We start from the raw sequence: 20,633 nt of genomic DNA, 5'->3' as shown, positions 1-20,633 counted from the left end.
TGCGTATCAACTTGAATTCCACTGAACTTTTGACTTAGCCAGCACCTGTAAGTTTAATCCTAACAAAGCAGTTATACCATAAAACTACTCATTTTGGCTGTCTCAACCCTTAAGGCTGGGCAGGCTAAATGGGATTGTAAGGAGTATCAATTGTGATGAAAGCCACATTGCAACCACAAGGTTCTCTCCGAATCTACTTTTTTGATGACAGTAACTAGTGGAAAGTCGGAGCAAATAACTATCAGACACGGTGCTCTCTTTATACTGGCACTGTGTCAGCTGATCCTTGGATCAACGCAACGATGACGGTCCTGTTATTATCCCCATTTTTACAAACCAGAACACTGAGGCCAGGCGAATCCCAGGAACGGTCCACCTCCCCAGCGATCACGTGGCAGACCCAGCCCCTGAGTCCACTCCTACACAAATCCGGTATCTACATTCTTACCCGTGATAGTATAATGCTTCAACTTTCTCATAATATTGCTGGTATTTTATTAAAATAGCAGAAACTCACAGGGAAACTAATTACCCTACAGCCTATTCCCAAATCCAATCATCTTTTTTCATATCTATCATCCAGGACATGACCATGTACATACCCAATTTTACCTACTTATGTTATGTAACATTATGGATAGAATTAGAGTTTTCTACATTTTCCATAATTTGTCAACCAAGCAAGTCTCTGGCAATAAACTTAAAACCTGAACAAAACAGCTGACTTCCTAGCAATGTATCAATTGCCAAAACTGACCCATCAAGACATGGGAAACGTGAACAGGCTAATTATCATAGAAGGGATAATAAAAGGCACCAGGATTAGGTGACTTTCCAGCCAAATTGATCTAAGCTTTAAATAATGGTAATCTCAATGTTATTTAAGCCATCAATTGATAAAAAGATGGAAATTTACCCAATTAACTTATGTGTACAGTTTAATAAAGATGCCACAGGAAGGAAAAATATTGTACAATTTTATTCAATTCAAATAGGATATTAGAAAGTTGATCCTGCAAAGTTCTTAAAAGAATACTACCTTATGACTAAGTAAGTTTTATTCCAGGAAACCAGGATGGTTAATATCAAGAAATCTATGTGCATAATACATTATGTCAAGAACATAAAGAGCAAAACATGTAAATAGATCAATGCTGAAGTGATGCTTGATAAAATTTAGCAATTTGGGGGGGCTTTTTAAAAAATTGTTATTTTATTTTTAGTAGGCTCCATGCCCAACACGGAGCTTGAACTCATGACACTGAGATCAAGAGTCACACACCCTTCAGACTGAGCCAGCCAGATGCCCTAAAACTTAGTAAGCTTTTAAGTAAAATATTAAGTGAACAATGAAAAAAGGAAACAAATAAAATATAAAATATGAAACACAGCAGAAAATATTCTCCTAAATGTGTAATATTTGTTATTTAAACTAAAATTAAAAAATCAGACTGGGATATTCCCTTTTATCACAATTATAATCTAACATTACCACAGCTCAATACATAAATGCTGAAAGAAAGAACTAAAACTATTTTAAAATGATCCCATTTTTTGCTCAGAAATCCCAAAAGACTGGAAAAAAATAGAATTTATAATAGGATTTACAAGTTAGCAGTAGGCAGCGACACATAGAAATAGGAAAGCAAAAATTCAGTTATAAAAGCAAAAATAAATTTTAATAGAGGTGGAAACGTGTCATAGAATTGGCATTGGCTAGAGTGGCTAAAGCTATCTAATCTCTGAAAAGATCAAACAATATCTAAACAAATGGAAAGATGTGTCATCCCTTTGGATAGAAAACTTAAGATCACAAGGTATACAATCTTTCTAAATTAGTGAATATACTAACATTTCAGTTACAGCCCAGGAGAATCTTTGTTAATGATGATGTAAAATGCTTTTAAAGTTTACATGGAAAATAACTTTCATATAATAGCTACATTTTCTGTTTGTTTGTTTGAATAAAACACCCAGTGCTCCATGCAATATGTGCCCTCCTTAATACCCATCACTGGGTTAACCCATCCCTCCATCCCCCTCCCCTCTAAAACCTTCAGATTGTTTTCCGGAGTCCACAGTCACTCATGGTTCATCTCTCCCTATGATTTCCACCCCCTTCACTTTTCCCTTCCTTCTCCTAATGTCCTCCATGCTATTCCTTATGTTCCACAAATAAGTGAAACCATATAATTGTCTTTCTCTGCTTACCTTATTTCACTTAGCATAATCTCCTCCAGTTCCACCCATGTTGATGCAAATGTTGGGTAATCATCCTTTCTGATGGGGGAGCGATATTACATTGTATATATGGACCACATCTTTATCCATTCGTCTCTTGAAGGGCATCTTGGCTCCTTTCACTGTTTAGCTATTGTGGACAATGCTGCTATGAACATTGGGGTACACATGGCCCTTCTTTTCACTACATCTGTATCTTTGGGGTAAATACCCAGTAGTGCAATTGCTGGGTCATAGTGTAGCTCTATTTTTAACTTTTTGAGGAACCTCCACACTGTTGGCTATACCAATTTCATTCCCACCAACAGTGTAAGAGGGTTTCCCTTTCTCTACAACCTCTCATGCACAAACAATGAATCATGGAACATTACATCAAAAACTAATGATGTACTGTATGGTGACTAACATAACATAATAAAAAAATTGTCAAATGAAAAAAAATAATAGCTACATTTTTTTTTTTAATGGGAGGAAGGATGGAGAGAGGTACTAGCCATGCCAAGATGAAGATGTCTAAAAACACTGCAATCGAATCAATATGGCATTGGCCGGAAGAGACGTGGGATTAAGGGAGCAGAATAGAAAATCCAGGAATACATCACGGTCCATATGAGAACTCAGTTGGTATTTCAGTTCAGTTGGAAAGGAACAGAATTTTTAATAAATGGTGCTGGCGAACTGATTACCCATCTGGAAGAAAATAAAATTGGACCTCGATTTTACACAAAATATGAAAATATTTTCCAGATGGATTAAAGTCTTAAATGTAGAATATGAAGTAATAAAACTCTCAGAGACAATCTTGAAGACAATATGTACAATATAGAAGCAGGAAACATTTTCTAACCCACCCTAGGAACCCCAAAGCTATAAAAGAAAAAAGATACATTTGCCTATGTAAAAATGATAAATTTTGAAAGGTCAATCATACCACACATAAAGTAAATAGACAAACATTAGATTTGGGGAAAAAAGCAAAGAGCCCCCTCTAAATGACACAAAAGAGTTAAATAACCATGACTATTCAAAACAATTTCACTGAAGAGCAAACTCAAACAGCCAACAACCTTATGAAAAGATGTGTAAACTCATTGGTTGCCAGGAAAATGTAACTTTCAGGAACAAGCTCTCACTGGATACCAGTAAGAGGAGCAAATAAACAAGAAAAGCAGAGGGGAATGGTTGATTACTGTCTGTCCACGCCATTCAGGTACTTGTAACATTTTAAAATGATGAAATAGAGTTAGTTCAATTGACTTGGAAGCTTTTTTTCCTGATATATTACTGGAGGGAAAAAAGATGCAGAAAAGTGAGTACAAGGCGATCTATTTTAAAAATGGGAGCAAAAACAAAGAAAACTCTTTACATGTATGGGATTAAGACATTTTAAACACAGAGAAAACTATTAAGGGGTGCCTATTATGTTTCTAACCATCATTGGCAGAGTGTACAAGGCAGGGTGTAGGCAGGGGGTTGGCTGGGGGGCAGAATAAAGAAGGGAAAGAGAGAATGGAGGGTGGCAGTAAAAATATGATGTATATGCTAAGTTTATTTTCCTGTTTTTAGTAAAAAGGAGTACATGAGTACATGTATAAAGAAAATATTTAAAGAAAATATTAAAACCGTAAAATAATATTATTCATACATTCCTAAATTAATTTCAACTATCTTTTCTGTGTGGTGTGGGTATATGATCCCTCGTTTTCTTTCTCTTTTTAGATTTCTCATCCCAAAAGCTTAAAAATATTCACAACCCTGAACATACCTTCTTCGTTCTTCTCCGCCAACTACATTGTTATTTATTATAGCAACAGTAGAAGAAAATTAGAACAACCTATAAGCTTACAGATCACTGCTTACATTGGGTGGTCATTCGGTTCCTTATATTGTGTTAATTCTGGGCTATTATGACTCTAAGAGCTCAAAGTTTCTCAGGCGCTGTTTTCAATTCCCAAGAGGCACTGTCGATGGATGGGTAATTATAAAAGAGTCAAACGTCACAGTCACAACTCAGAATGTGCCATGCCAGTCTCCAGGGCTGGTGTTTCTGTGAGCCCCTCAATGAGAAAGGAAGGTTTTGTACGGTTTGGGTCATTGGGCCAGGCCTCAAGTAGGGATGAAAGTAATCTCTTTACTACCATCCTTCTAGTCCATAGACGGGACATCACCCCTGAAATAATTAAGCCAATGAGGTAACTGTGAAAAAGCCAATGGTTGCACCAACATCCCATGTAGCCTCCGAAAATGACACACAGCAAAGGCGTACATGTGTTTCCTGTGTACCAGAGATGCTCACTGGCAGCAAGTCATGGAACTCTCATGAAGACACTCAGGTAAGTATGACTTTCTTTTCTTTTCCTTTTTAAGATTTATTTGTTTATTTTAGAGAGGTGGGGGAGGGGCAGAGGGAGAAGGAAAGAGTCTTCAGCCGACTCCACCCTGAACCCAGAGCCCGATGCCGAGCTCCATCTCATGACCTTGAGGTCATGATGTGAGCCGAAACAAAGAGTCAGAAGCTCAATGGACTGTGCCACCCAGGTGCCCCAGGTAATCATGACTTTCACCTGTCCTTACAGATGAGGCACAGAGAGGTTACGGAACCCTGTCATGAGTCATGTGTGTCATACACTGCACAGCTGATCTTCAAATTCAGTGTCTTCAAACCTCAGTGTCTGGGCACCTCACCACTGCCCCACGCTGTTTCTCAACCAAGGAAAGAAAGAAACCAGAGAGAATCCAAGCTGAAAGGATGTTGAGTTTCAGGCACCTGAGGATTGGTTTGCAAAGTCATGGTCTGTCTCGGTCCCTCAGTGCCCAGCAGCAGTGTCCCCTGGATAGCTGAAGACTGTGACCAGGGGAGCCTTTACCTACCCGAGAGGAATCACAATGATGAGAAATTTGCTTTGTTCTGGGGAATGGAGACGTTCTACAAATTCTATTTATTTTTTACACTCACGCATACATTCAATGCCACTTTTATTGTTTTTCCCCTAATCCCATATTTGCTATGAAACTGATTTTGTCAGTTGCGATTTTGCCAACCGTGGTGTTTCTTAAGATTTGGCTAGGGATCGCTGCACTGAGATTTCCCCAAAGTTAGCACATCAGCACTGATAGGGAAGGAAGTGATTCACTTGGCTGGCAACAAGCTGTGAGGGGCTCCGGGGGGGAGGCTGGAAGTTGGAGGAAACACAAGAAACATGTATCCTCATCCGGTCAGATATCACCCTGGGCCCCGCATAGAAATAGAACTCTGTCCTGGGAGGGACTCTCCTCTGGTCCTCACACAACACCCTCAAAATAGCCTTGAGCACTTCCCCCATTTACACAAAATGAAACGGAGTTTTCATTAAGGGTTTCATAAAGAGCACAATATGGAATTGTTTAAATACCTATGTATTTGTCCGCTTGGAGTGCTGTAAGAAAATACTATAGTTTTGGGGGATTAACCAAGAGACATTTATTTTTCACCGTTCTGGAGGCTGAGAAGCCCAAGGTCAAGGGACCAGCCAACTCAGTTCCTGGTGAGAGCTGCAGGTGGTGGCTTTCTCCTCGTGTTCTCACTCGGTGAGAGCGCTCTGGTGTCTCTATTTTCATAAGGGCACTAATCTCATCATGAGAGCCCCACCTTTAGGACTCCGTCTACTCCTATCTCTCAACCATCCCATCTCTAAATCCCATCATCTTAGGGGTTAGGGCTTCAAAATATAAATTTGGGGGGGACACAAGGCAAGCTTTTTACCTTTGAATAAATCACCCCCCTCGACCTATCTCTTCTTTCCCAATTTCTTCTTACTGTTACTGGATCTCTCATGTGCCTGGGAACTTTCTTCCATCAGGAAGTGCTTAGCTTTTTCCATCCTTCAGAAACTTCTCCCCTCTGCTGCCTTTTCTCATTTCTTCTACAGAGAGGACATTTCTGCTCTGAAAAAAATAGCCATTACATACAGGTTGCCTCAAAATAAAACAAAAGATCCCCACACTATCTGATTCTATTCTTTCTAGAGGATAGTAGGGCAAAATCTAATTTTTCCGTGCCACAAAATATATTTGTTCTCGGGACACATATATTGTATTTAACAAGTATTCATTTATATATGTTCAACTGATTGAAAAATAAATTCTACATGGGCAGGTCATTGACAATAACCAGTATTTCTCTTAAAGAGTCTCAAGTTATCAAAAATTAAAAAAAAACAAAACTTAACTGCGCTGTAACATGGACAAACCTTGAAAATATTATGCTTAAGTGAAAGAAGTCAGACACAAAGGACCGCAGATCATATGGTTCCATGTACATGGGATGCCCAGAATAAGCAAACCTCTAGAGGCGGAAAGTAGATTAGCGGTTGCCTCAGAATGATGAGGAGCGACTGTTAATGGGTAATGGAATGTCCTTCTGGGTGGATACAAATGTTCTAAAATTCATTGTGGTGCTGGCTGCACAACTCTGTGACTATACTAAAAACAAATGAAATGTACACTTTAAATAGGTGAACTGTATGGTATATGAATTATAGCTCAATAACAACATGTGAGTGTGTGTGTGTGTGTTTAAAGCAAGTCTCAAGTTTTGAAAAGTGAAAGGACGGGCTCTCATTAAACTCAGGTACTGATGGGGTCTAAACTTGATTACAGTACAAAAATTGTGTTTTAAATGAAATCCATCACATTTGGCTCCTCCCAGCTAATCATAGTACAGACGTTCACGTTCTACTGAGAAAACTGACCTGGTCCTCCAAACAGGAGCTCCCAATATGTTTTTAGTAATAACTACATTATTGGAATAAGTAGCATCTCAAGGATGTCTTCACACACACACACACACACACACACACACACACACACACTTAAATGTATAGATTCCTTCTCATTTCTTCATAAAACAAACCATCCTTCCAAACTGCAGTCACACCTTATATGTTGTACCTTCCCTGTGGGTAGTGAGGAATTAAATGAGAGGTAAAATATATGGGCATTTGCTGTTAAAAATTTAGAATAGACCAGAGTAAAGAGTATGAAAGCATGCATAATGATTCTCAGGAACAGGAAAAATTAAAAAAAAAAATTCACAACCAATTAGAGGTCTGCATACATGCTAATTGCTGTCTGTGAGAGGTGTCCCATCAAGAATGGCAGCTTGTCTCTGTGAATGGGAAGGTGTGAATGAGTGAGCATGTTGATTCTGAGGTAGAACAAATTCTTATCTCACAGGTTCAAATTTTCCAGGCTCATGAATATGACACATTAATATTCATTAAGTGGAACACATTATCATTTTAGAAGGAGATTACTGGGGACTCACTATTTTCATTCCATCACATTTTCCAATTAGGAGTCCCACTTTTGCAAATAATCAGCTTTCTGTTGCCAAAGGCTTTTCAGCTGCATTCTGGCAAGGGGCTTTGGAGCTAAGTTCAGCATCCATTTAAGAAACAGGAGAAAACTGAAGTACAATTATATATTTTTTAATGACAGGTTAATCTTGCTGCAATGAACCTGATCAGAGAGGAGCCATACTCCAACGGCAGAAGGCATGAACTCCTCATGGAGAGAGGGACTCAGACGATGAAGTCTGAGGAGAAGTTGCCTGTAGTTATGGAGAAATAAATGGACCCTGTGAATGATCTTGGAGCCCTCATTAAGCGAGAAGAAGCAGCCATGTAAGGGGAGACCCTCACGGTCTAGGAATGAACGCAAAGGGAAGAGCTGATAGCCATCGAAGAAAGCCAATAACAATGTAGGAAGAGGAACATCGAACAAACACATGCATATCCTCCAGACTGACACTCCACTTCCGGGTTATACCTTTTTCCTGAAACTTCTGATTTTAACTAATGATTTTACCAAATGAAACACTAGTCCAAGGCCATTTTTTTTAATGTCAAATAAATTTGAGATAAAGGACTTTGATATGTTAATGTGTATTAACCATTAATCCCTAATCAGAATTTCCAAATAAAGTAATTCAATTTCTATTTAAAACAAACATTTATGAATTTAATATGAGATAGGTAGGATTTTTTTTTCTAACTGCAAAAACAAAACAAAACAGAACTCAGTTGTTCTACCCTTATAAATTTATGAAGAAATGCATACAAGGCAAAAAATAAATGAAAAATATCATGTAAGGAAAATTAGTTTTTCTTCATAACAGCCCACCAGTTCTCAGTCCTCCTTCTCAGAGGCAGCTACCTCACCAGTTATTGTTATTGTTGTTGTTGTTGTTGTTTTTGAAGCTGACTATGCATATGCAAACATACAGCTACCACCCGTTTTATCATTGACCTGCTCTAAACACACTACTTTCACAATTTCACTAGAAGTCTATCTTGGACATAATTCTGTAGCAACATTTGTAATTTAACTCACTACAATGGAAATAGACTTCGCTAAAATAATCCAGTCAATCATTAAAAAATAAACAAGTAAGTAGCAATAATAAACCCCAAAGAGGGTCGGGGAGTCAGTATCCAGAGTTGCTACAATATATTATCTGAAGTGTCTAGTTTAACAAAAACTAGGGAATACACAAAGAAACGTGCAAGTCTGACGCATACACAGGACAAAAGAGCAGATAACAGAAGCAGAGTGAATAAATATAGGATTTAACAAAGATGTCAAAGCAGCTATTATAAATATGTTCAAAAAGCCAAAGGACACCAGGATTAAAGAATTAAGGAGATATGATGACAATGTCTTCTCAGATAAAGTATATCGATAAAGAAATAGAAATAACAAAAAAGAAAGAAAGAAGAAAGAAAGAAAGAAAGAAAGAAAGAAAGGAAGGAAGGAAGGAAGAAGGAAAGAAAGAAAGGAAGAAAGAAAGAAAGAAAGAAAGAAAGAAAGAAAGAAAGAAAGAAAGAAAGAAAGAAAGAAATGGAAATTCTGGAGTTAAAAAAAAAAACCCACAATAACTGAAATGAAAAATTCACTAGAGAGGATCAATAGTGTATTTGAATTGGCAGGAAAAAGAAATAGTGAACTTTAAGATAGATCAATAGAAATTATACAAACTGAAGAACAAAGAGGAGAAAGAATGGAGACAGATCAACAGAGCCTTAGAGAAATGCAGGATACCATTATGGACAGCAACACACACATAGGAGTGTATCTCTCATACATGAAAGTAAAATAAAGACATTCCCAAATAAACAAAAACTGAGAAAATTTGTTGCCAGCAAATCAGCCTTACAAGAAATTCTAAAGAAATTTATTCAAGCTGAAATAACATAAATTTGGGAAACTCACAAATATGTGAATTTAAACAATGTACTCTTAAATAACCAATGGAAAACATAATAAATCACAATAGAAATTAGGAAATACTTTGAGAAGAATAAAACAAAAAAAGGACATAGCAAAACTTACGGATGCACTAAAAGTAGTGTTTAGAAGGAAATACATAGCTATAAACTGATACATAAAAAAAGACCTTGAAACAATAATCTTAATTTCTACCATATGATACTAGGAAAAGGACAAACTAATCTCAAAGCAAAAAGAAAAAAGGAATAATAAAGATAAAAGTGAACACAAATGAAAGAGATAATAGAAAAATAATAATAAAATCAGAAGTTTATTCTCTGAAAAAAACAACAAATTTGACAAATCTATAGGAAACTGATGAGAGAGAAGAAGAGAGAGAGAGAGAGAAGATTCAAGTTACTAAAATCAGAAATAAAAGAAAGAGGGGACATTGCTACCGATCTTATAAAAATAAAATGTCTTATAATTTTTTTAAGATTTTATTTATTTATTTGAGAAGGAGAGCATAAGTAGAGGGAGGGACAGAGGGAGAAGGAGAGGGAGGGACAGACTCCCCACTGATCAGGGAGCTGATACAGGGCTCAATCCCAGGACTCCAGGATCATGACCTGAGCCAAAGGCAGATGGTTAACTGACTGACTTACACCAAAATAAGAAGTCTTATAAAACCGTATCAGGAACATCTGTGTGATGACAAATTAGTTGACCTAGAATAAATGATCTGGCTCCTAGAAAGACACAAACTATCAAAGCCATCCTCAAGAAGAGACAGAAAATCTGAATTGACCTATAAAGAGCAAAGACAGGGGCGCCTGGGTGGCTCAGTCAGTTACGTGTCTGCCTTTGGCTCAGGTCATGATCCCAGGGTCCTGGGATCAAGTCTTGTGTCAGGCTTCCCACTCAGTGGGAAGTCTGCTTCTCCCTCTCCCTCTGTCCCTCCCTCTACCTTGCTCACTCTGTCTCTCTCAAATGAATAAATAAAATCTTAAAAAAAATAAAAATTAGAAAAAAGTAAAGACATTGAAAGAGTAATTTAAAAAATATCCATAAAGAAAGGTCCAGGACCAGAAGGCTACTCTGGTGCTTTACTACAAAACTTAAAATAATACCAATTCTCTAAAAATTCTTCCAAAAAATAGAGGAGGAGGAAACTTCCCCAACTCTTTCTTAGGTGAGTTTTACACTGACACCAAAATCAGATAAAGTTGCCACAAGAGAAGAAAACTATAGACCAATGTTTTACCAATATAGACACAAAAATCCCCAAGAGAATACTAGCAAACCAAGATGCCTGGGTAGCACACTCAATTAAGCACCTGACTCTTGGTTTTGGCCCAGATGGTGAACTCAGGGTCAGGGATCGAGCCCTACATTGGGCTCCATGCTCAGCAGGGAGTCTGCTTGGGATGCTCTCCCTCTGTCCCTCCCCCCTTCCCTCTCTCTCTAAAAATAAATAAATAATCTTAAAAAAATAAATACAATATCAGTAAACCAAATCAGCAACATATAGAAAGATATACCCCATGCTCAATTATAATCTATGCCAGGAATGCAAGGTTGGCTTAACACTCAGAAACAAATTAATACAATATGTCATATCAATAGGACAAAAAAACAAAGACCACATGATCATCTCCATAGATGCAGAAACAGAATTTGACCAAATCTAACAGTTTTCCATGATAAAAGTATTCAACAAACTAGAAAAGAAGGGAACTTACTCAGCCTGGGAAAGGGTATATTTGAAAACCCACAACTGACATCCTGCTTAATGGTGAAAGTCTGAATGCCGCCTAACATTAAGAAAAAGGAAAGTTTACCCATTCTCACCACTTCTTTTCAACATTGAACTAGAGGTTCTAGCCAGACCAATTCAGCAAGAATATGATATGACTGACAACCAAATTGGAAAGGAAGAAGTAAAGCTATCTTTACTTGGAGATAACATGATTACATATAGGAAATCCTAAAGAATCCGCTATTATCTATTAGAGCTAATCAAAGAATCCAGCAAGACTGCAGGATTACAGTATCAATAAACCTAAATCATTGGTTTTTGTTTTGTTTTCTTTCTGTATATGACTCAGGTGTTTTCCAACACCAAGAACCAGTTCTCTGTGGACCAACCAGGTATCCCACTCATCAGTTTAATTCTGACTCTAACTACTTAGAGTTAACACATTTCCTACAAATTAAAGCTCAGTCCCGCAAGACTGTTCCTACTTCAGAGGCCAGTTGAAGTCCCAAGAACTACTTGTACTTCTGACCAACTGCCTATACCTTACAGGTTTCCCTGACCCCCTGCTCCTGCAGTTCAGTAATTTACTAAAATGGCTCACAGACACGGGAAAAGACTTTACTTACCTCTATCAGGTAAAGTATGGGTGGCGGGGGAGGTCCGACGCAGAACTTCCATGCCCTCTGTGGGTGCATCACTCTCTCAGCACTGTGATGTGTTTGCCAACCCAGAAACTATTTCAACTTCATTGTTCAAGAGTTTTTATAGAGCCCAATCTTCATACCCACCCTACCCCAAATCCTTCCTGGTGCTGGGTGAGGCTAAAAGTTCCAGCGCTCTAATCACTGGGTCTTTCTGGTGACCAACCCCATCCCGAGACTATCTAGAAGGGTCCCACTCCAGGTCACCTCATTAGCATAAACTGAGATGTGATCCAAAGGGACTCTATGAATAACAGAGAGCACTCCTATCACTCAGGAAATTCCAAGAGTTTTAGAAGTTCTGCACCAAGAATTAGGGAAAAAGAACAAATATATTTTTGTATTATGTCACAACTACCAAGGAACAATCTTAAAATAATCTTAAGAAAACAATTCCATTTACAATAGAAAAAAAAAAAGTTGGAACACTTAACAGTAAATTTAACAAAAGAAGCCTAAAACTTATAATCTGAAAAATACAAAACATTCTTAAAAACAGTAAAAAAAATCTAAATAAATGGAAAAACATCCATGTTCAGTGATCTGAACATTTAATATCGTTATTTTTTAAGATTTAATATTGTTAAAATAGCAATAGTCCCCACTTTGATGTGAAGATGCAGCCCAAATCCTATCAGAATAACAGGTTTTGTTTTTGTTTTTGTTTTTTTTAGAAATTTCCAAGTTGATTCTAAAATTCATATGAGAACTTAAGGGATCCAGATTAATCAAAACAATCTTAAAAAAGGAGAACATATTTGGGGTCTTATATTTTCTAGTTTCAAAACTTACTGCAAAGTAACAAATTATTCAATACAGTGTGGTTCTGGCATAAGGAAAGACATATAGATCAATAAAATAGAATTAGGAATTCAGAAATAAACCCACATTATCTATGGTCAATTGATTTTCAACAATAGTGCCAAGACTATTCAATGGAGAAAAAAATCTTTTGTTCCACAAATGGTTCCAGGACAACAGGATATGCACATGGAAAATAATGATGTTTCACCTCCAACTTCACACTGGCTGTAAAAATTATCTCAAAATGGGCCAAAAATCTAAATGTAAAACTAAGGCTATAAAATTTTTAAAAGAAAATAGAGGGATTAATCTTCAAGACCTTTGATTTGGTGATAGGTTCTTATGACACCAAAAGCATAAACAAGGAAAAGAAAAAATAGATAAAGGAGACTTTAAAATTAATATTTTTCTTTGCCTCAAAGGATACCGTCAAGAAAGTGAAAAACAACCCATTGGATGATAGAAAATATTTGCAGAGCAAATCATATATCTGATAAGGAGCTGGTATAAAGAATACATAAAGACCTCTTACAATTAAAAAGCAAAAACAAAAACCAAACAATCCAATTAAAAATGGGCAAAATATCTTTTTTTTTAGATTTCATTTTTAAATAATCTCTACACCCAACGTGGGGCTCAAATTCATAACCCCGAGATCAAGAGTCATGCACTCCAACAACTGAGCCAGCCAGGCACCCCAGGCAAGGTATCTTGACAGCCATTTCTCCAAAGACGATATACAAATGACCAAAAAGCACGTGAGAGGATGTTCAACATCATTAGTCATCATGGAAACGTAAATAAAAATGACAATGGGAAAGTACTTCATACCCACTTAAGATGGCTATGATCAAAAAGAGAGAGAATAGCAAAGGTTGGTTACCATGTGGAGAAACTGGAACGCCCCTCCTGGTGTAAATGTATATGGTACAGACATTTCGAAGGAGTCTGGTGCTTTCTCAAAAACTTCAACATAAAGTTTCCTTTTGCCCCAGGAATTCCACTCCCAGGTATACATCCAAGATAAATGAAAACAAACGTCCACCAAAAAACCCGAAGAAACAAACAAAAAACATACACATAAATGTTCTTAGCAGCATTATTCATGATAGTTAAGTATAAAACAACCACATTGTCTACTGGTTGATGAATGGATATGCAGAATATGGTAAATCCATACAACTGAATATTACTCAGCCTTCAAAGGGAATGAGGTAATGATACATGCTACAATATAGATAAACCTTGAAAACATTGTGCTAGGTAAAAGAACTCAGCCACAAAAGACCTCATGTCATGTGATTCCATTTATACAAAATATTCAGACTAGGCAAATGTGTAAAGACAACAAAAATCAGTGCTTGCCTATGACTGGGGCAGGTGGAAGCAGGCAGGGGGAAGAGGGTAGGGAGTCCCTACAAATGCACACGGGGTTCTAAAATTCATTGTGATGAGGGCTGCAGAAATCTGTGTGCAAAGGGAAAAAAACAAAAACAAAACAAAAAGAACCTTCAGCTTTTCCCTCTTCCTATGTAAGGAACAACCCAGTCCTTCCCTACTGTGTTCTGTCCTGTGAGCGTCCTTTCCTACTCACACAAAACCCTTCTAGCACTTCTGATCGCCGAATGTGTGAGATTTTTTCCCCCGCGCCAAGCAATTCTCTGTGACACCAGCTGGGTGAGTGAAAATTTAACTCAATTCTGTCACTGTCTACATGGAAATAGCATCAGAGGCCACAAGTTAAGGCATCAGTCCCATGAGACTGCCCTGCACCTACACACACACACACACACACACACACACACCACTTTATTTATTTTTTTATAATAATATTTTTTATTATGTTAGTCACCATACAGTACATCCCTGGTTTTTGATGTAAAGTTCCACGATTCATTAGTTGTGTATAACACCCAGAGCATCATGCAATACGTGCCCTCCTTACTACCCATCACCAGCCTAACACACCACTTTAGACACCAGTGCTTCTGACCCACCAGCGACAGACTGAAGGTTCCAACAATCCCCTCGTTGGGTTTGATTAATTTGCTGGGGTGGCTTATAGAAGTTGGGGAAACACATAACATTTACCAGCGTATGAAAGGACGTGATAAAGGGTGCAAATAGTCAGATGAAATGGTACACAGGACGAGGACTAGGAAGGTCCCACGTGCAGGAGCTTCTGTCCCCATGGAGCTGGGGTGCTTCACCCTCCCCTGTGGATGTGTTCACCAACCTGGAAGCTTGCCAAACCCCCTCCTATTGGGATTTTATGGTGGCCTCCTCACGTAGGCATGACTAGTTACTGACTCCTTTTCCAACTCCTCTCCCCTTTCTGGAGGATGGGGTACTACTGAAAATTCCAAGCTTCTGATCATGGCTTGGTCTTCCTGGTGAAGAAGAGCCATCCAAGAGCCTCCCCACCCCCGAGAGATGTCTCAATAGAACAAAAGATGCTCCTAGGGTTCCTATCATAGGAATTTATACAGTTTTAGGGGGCCTTTGTCAGGGACAGGGTTAGAGACAAATATTAGGACAGGAGAAGGTCCTAGTGTTCTTATCACTTAGGAAATTACGGGGATTTTAGGAGCTCTGTGTCAGGAACCAGAAGCAAAAACATATGTATATGTATATATATGTATATGTATATATATTATATTTTTCTGTTTCTAATATGTCTGTGAGTATAACATAAACCATTGAATTATATATTTAAATTAGTGAATTGTATGGTATCTGAATTATATGCCAATGAGCTGTTATTTTTTTTTGAAGGTGTTTTTTGTAATTATATAATTAACTCTTCTTTGCCACAAATTTCCTTTTCTTAATCTATACTTGAATATCTAGGAGAGACATGAGGTTTTCATTTTCTTAGGAAAGAAGTATATTACTCTGTTTACCCAGACACGAAAAGAGTGGTACTTCTCACCAGCTTTAAAAATAGGAAAGCCTTTTCCTGCTGGTTTGCAAACCCAAAATTATACATAAAGGTTCACATTTGTGAATAAAGCATTCTGGCTTTTTTGTTGTTTTGCTTTGTTTTGTTTTTGTCACTCAGTTAGACCTACACATAAACACTAGGCATGTTAAGGATACAATTCTAAATTAGGCAGCTGGTTATTTATTTAAGGGAGAACCTAAGTGAATCCAACACAAAGAAAGAATTACAGCTATTTACACAGAATCTATCAAAGTTTCATTGGATAATTAAGAGTTTGCCTACCCCACTATGAGGAAAGTTGATTAATGGAATCCTAGAAAATCAGAGCCAGGGGAAACCCCTGAGATCTTCGAGCCCACATGATTAATTTTAGAAAATGAGTATACTAAAACCCAGAAAGGGGAAATGTCTTTCTCAAGGTCATTTGCACAAAGCCAGGCCACAGTTTCAGCCTTTTTTTTTTTTTTTGAGCTAGTAATGTAACTATAGACAAAAGAAGTTCAAAATTATGTTGATTAAAAAGAAGGCTTTTGGGAAAGAATTGTAGACCTTTCTAACACGGGGAAAAGCTACCTTCACATAAAACTCATTTGTATATTTAAAGTACAGGTCCAATGTTGACAGAGGCCAAGCAATTAAAATGTGACTATGCTTGACGTAGAAAATTCCAGTTAATGTCCATGCAGAGGAAATGACACTAGGAGGGAAAAGAAGTTTTGTATTAGTGCCTTTGGCATGGGGGACAGTTGAAAGGGAAACTACAGTATTTAGAAAAACTGAATTCAGCAACAAGGAGCAGGAGTAGCCCAAGGAAGCTGACCAGGGCTTGATTCTAGACAATTCTAATTATTTGAAAGGTCAGCCTTACATTGATTAAAAAGCTGCTTTCTTGAAACTTTCAGCTATTAATCCTAGTCTTTCTCTCTGGATCAATGCAGAATAAGTTTGTTTCTCCTTCCACAGAGTAGCCTTTAATATTAAAAAATAAATTTCCATGCTTCCTTTAATTTTTTTCCCTCTAAATCGATCATCCCCTGGCCTGTCCATAAGTCCTCACATTAGCAAGACTTTCAGAACAACCACAGTTTCAGCCATTCTTCTGTGATGTTCTTCATTGACATTGTGAGTTACCGGAGTTCACATTCAGTTCATAGCCCAAGTATTCCACTCTCTAGCCTGTCTGTCTATCTGTCTTTCTCATTAATTCACAGCATTGTTATAAGATCCATTAAGATCATCTATGAAATGGCTCTGCACGTTACCAATATATGTCCATGTGCATTAATGTTATCAACCTTTCCTTTTTAGTGGGTTGAACATTCTTTCCTCAAGAACTAGTCTTCTGATGCATAAGAAAATGACAAAAGGCTTCTCTAAAATGGAATTTCCAACCCTCAGTTAAACTCTATCTTCGCTCTTTTGTGCCGGCTCGGCATAACACCTGTATAATTGACTTTTCTACTTCAATTCACTGCTCTACAAAAGTCACGATAGACATAAAATCAATCATGACTTTGATGGACTTAGGTTGTTTTTTTTTTCTAGGAAATTAAGTAAAATACATAGCAATGAAAACTAAAATCATTGCCCACATACAATGTAAAATCTATTCACATATCACTAGCTGAAGTCACCTGCGTCTGCACTGAGTCTTGCTGGAGAGAAAGAACTCTGGGGTTAGTCTCCATTCTCTTTTCATTACATTAAATGAATGTAATTGGCTTCTTATAATGATTAGAATAAATTCCCCTTATGTATTAACTATGTTCTCGGAAGCAACAATGACATGACCCTGTAAGTTTGAAATATTTGGGTAGTGACTTTGGCTGTGGCCTGCAGTACAGATCCAGAGGTTGCGTGTGGGGCTACCATGTCAGAAATGACAGGAATCAGGAAAAGGGGCAGCTAGAGCAGCCGTGGGGAGTGAAGCGGTGACCTGACGAGACAGGACCTTACATTTATGCGCTTCTCCGCAGTCCTCTAAATCTGATCATTGCTCTTGGCATATAATCCATGCCCACTTACATTTGGGTCAGCAAGTCTCACTCCTCTACATGGTGGGATGCCATTATTTTGTCAGAGACTTTATTGATCTGCTCCAAAAGCCTTAATTAGGGGCCCCTGGGTGGCACAGTCGGTTGAGCATCTAATGCTTGGTTTCGTGATCTGACTTCAGGTCACGATCTCAGTGTCATGGGATCGAGCCCTGTGTTGGGCTCAGTGCTCGGTGCAGAGTCTGCTCGCGATTCTCTTTCCCCCTCCCTCTGCCCCTCCCGCTTGTTCTCTCTCTCTCTCTCTCTCTCTCTCTCTCTCAACCTCTCTCTCTCAAATAAACAAATCTAAAAAAAAAAAAAAAAAGTCTTAACTAACCTGCGGAACTAGGGCTCAAAGCTAGCTCTAACTCCACAGCTCTTACTATCTGCCCAGTTATAGTGCCCAAGCCCAGCCTTTACGTGCATACCTAAGGAGAACCCTAATCTGATCCTGCCGAGTAACCCTATCTTTTATCTGTCAGCGAAATAATGTTGCAGGCTGGAAGAGACTCGGAGTCCAGGCATCAATCTGCTCACTCACCGTTTCTGCCACCTAAGACAGACTATGCTTCTTCCTAAAGTGACTTTCTTACCTTGCAGTAACTTCAAACTCAGATTTTGACTAGAAATAGACTGATCGGGCAAAGAGAAATTGAAAGGGATTTTTCCATCTCATTGAATGAACAACAACACAAAAATCAACTCCCAGCTCATCTTAACAGTACAAATTTATAATTGGCTTTGCATGTATGAACTGCTGATTTAACTTATGCATTTTTTGTTTGTTTGTTTGAGCAAATTAAGGTGTATAATATTGAGAAAGGAATAAAGGAAGTAAAGAAGAAAGGGAGGGACGGAGCTCAGAGCAGGACGGACAAGAGACACTTTTGCAGAACCCCTCAGGGACCATGATCTTAAAGTTCTCCTCTCAGAGGTTTTGCATGTTGACATTGCCACCAAAACACAGCTTGCTTCTTATCCCTGGCAACATGGTCCTATTCTACTCTGACTGTAATTGATATTTGCATAATTGAAAACTTTCAAGATACTGTCACACCCTATGATGCTCAGGGAAATACCCTGATATCGGGTGGGCAGGAATTATTGCCCCTAATATGGAAAATCAAGGTCTCAGAGAGATGATGTGCCCCCCTCCACCACCACCGCCACCAGCCCCTCACACCAAACAGTGAGTCCCAAAGAACAAGAGCCCCTCTGACTCTAGATTCAGTATGCCTACTACTATATCATGTGAAGTTTTCTGCATTAAGGAATTATTTTTTTGGTATCTGTCATTTATTTAAACTTAAATAAATATGTACCAAGGGAGTGCAATGTTCTGAGGCTACTGTGCAAAAAAAAAAAAAAAAAAAAAAAGAAAAAAGGACAAAGCTGCTGTTCATTATATTCCATTGTAGGAAGCCAGACAATAAACAAAGGGCTAAGTAATTATGTAATACATGAGAAGGTGATGTGTTAACAAAGTAAAAGAAAAAAGGAAAAGCCAGCTAAGAGGGATAATGAGAGCAGAGCCCTGGGAGAAGGTGCCGTTTTATATATTTAGAAATAGATATACTTCATATATTGATGAAGTACAGCCCATTTAATGTAACTTGGGGAGAGGATATAGAAATGCCAACTCCAAGTACTGTTAGCGTAGTGAAACAAGCTTGCATGGTAGGCGTAGGGGTTGGCTAAGTTCTTTGGGTCCAAGTATAGTGCAAAAGAGGCTTGTACTCAGAGTGGACCATCATTCCAGTTCTAAATGGATCCTAAGTTAGAGCTCCAGAAAGACTCATTGTCTATACTGTGCTTCATTTCTCATACTTGAGGAGAATGCATTAATGATAAGGAATATCCCTGGGAACTAGGGCTGTGTCTAGACAGAACTTTCCAGAGAGAAATAAATTGTACATAAAAGAAGTGCCTGTCATAAGAACAGTAGATATGGGATTCTGGAACACACTGAGGTTTACATTACCACTGTGGCTCAATGCATCATCTGTCACTTTCAAGGAGAAGTCAGGCATCTAGGGGTGACAGATTACACGACTTGTGAAAGCCCTCCAGCTGACCAACATAATTACCCTCAGCCCTCACGCAGCCATCTGTCAGGGTTCGGAGGCAGGCACTTGGAGCCTAAGAGACACCACGTTCAGATTCCCTCTCCTCACTCATCCTAGACAACGTCATGTGGAAGTCCCCATATTATCAACAAGGAAGTAGAGACTCTGCTTACAAGCCCTCTGGATAGATCACCAAAATTAAGGAGATTAAATAATACAGAGAAAAGAAAGGAAAGGGAACCACCTTCTCTCTTTAAAATGTACTCAACCTATTATTTATCAAGAGTCTACTGACCTCAAAAGCCCCTACTATGTACTAAATCTTCATCTAGGTATTTTCCCAAGACTCCTCTATTTTATCTCCCTTCTAAAGTATATCTCTCTCCTAAACTTATACTCGACAGCGTAGTTTATCTTCTAGACCAGAGATGGCAGATATGTTCCATTTTCCTGTTGATTTTGCTCAATTAATCATGCCTACCTGGAGTAGAAGGTGGAAGAGCTCGGGGATCACTCAGCTCATTTAAGACTAGCTCCAGGATTGATTAGCAATGTCTGCCACAACCTCAGGCTGTAAAAGCTTCAGAAGGAAAAGTGTTTCAGGAACAACAACAACAAACCACAAAAAAAACCCCACAAAAATCACAGATACTCATTTAGTTTCTAAATCTCTCAGAAACATGTTAGTGATCACAATCATTTTGAATCTCGAATCTGGCTAAGGGTTCAAAATAAAGCCAAGCTTAAACATTGCACATTTGAGGCATGAAAATAACTCGTGGGTCTTTTTGGTCAAACAGCCTTGAGTTCACATGCCATTTCTATGACTTGACAGCT

Source organism: Ailuropoda melanoleuca, chromosome 9 (genome assembly GCF_002007445.2).
Source record: "Ailuropoda melanoleuca isolate Jingjing chromosome 9, ASM200744v2, whole genome shotgun sequence".
Lineage (NCBI taxonomy): Eukaryota > Metazoa > Chordata > Mammalia > Carnivora > Ursidae > Ailuropoda > Ailuropoda melanoleuca.
Note: the sequence above shows the minus strand (reverse complement) of the source record.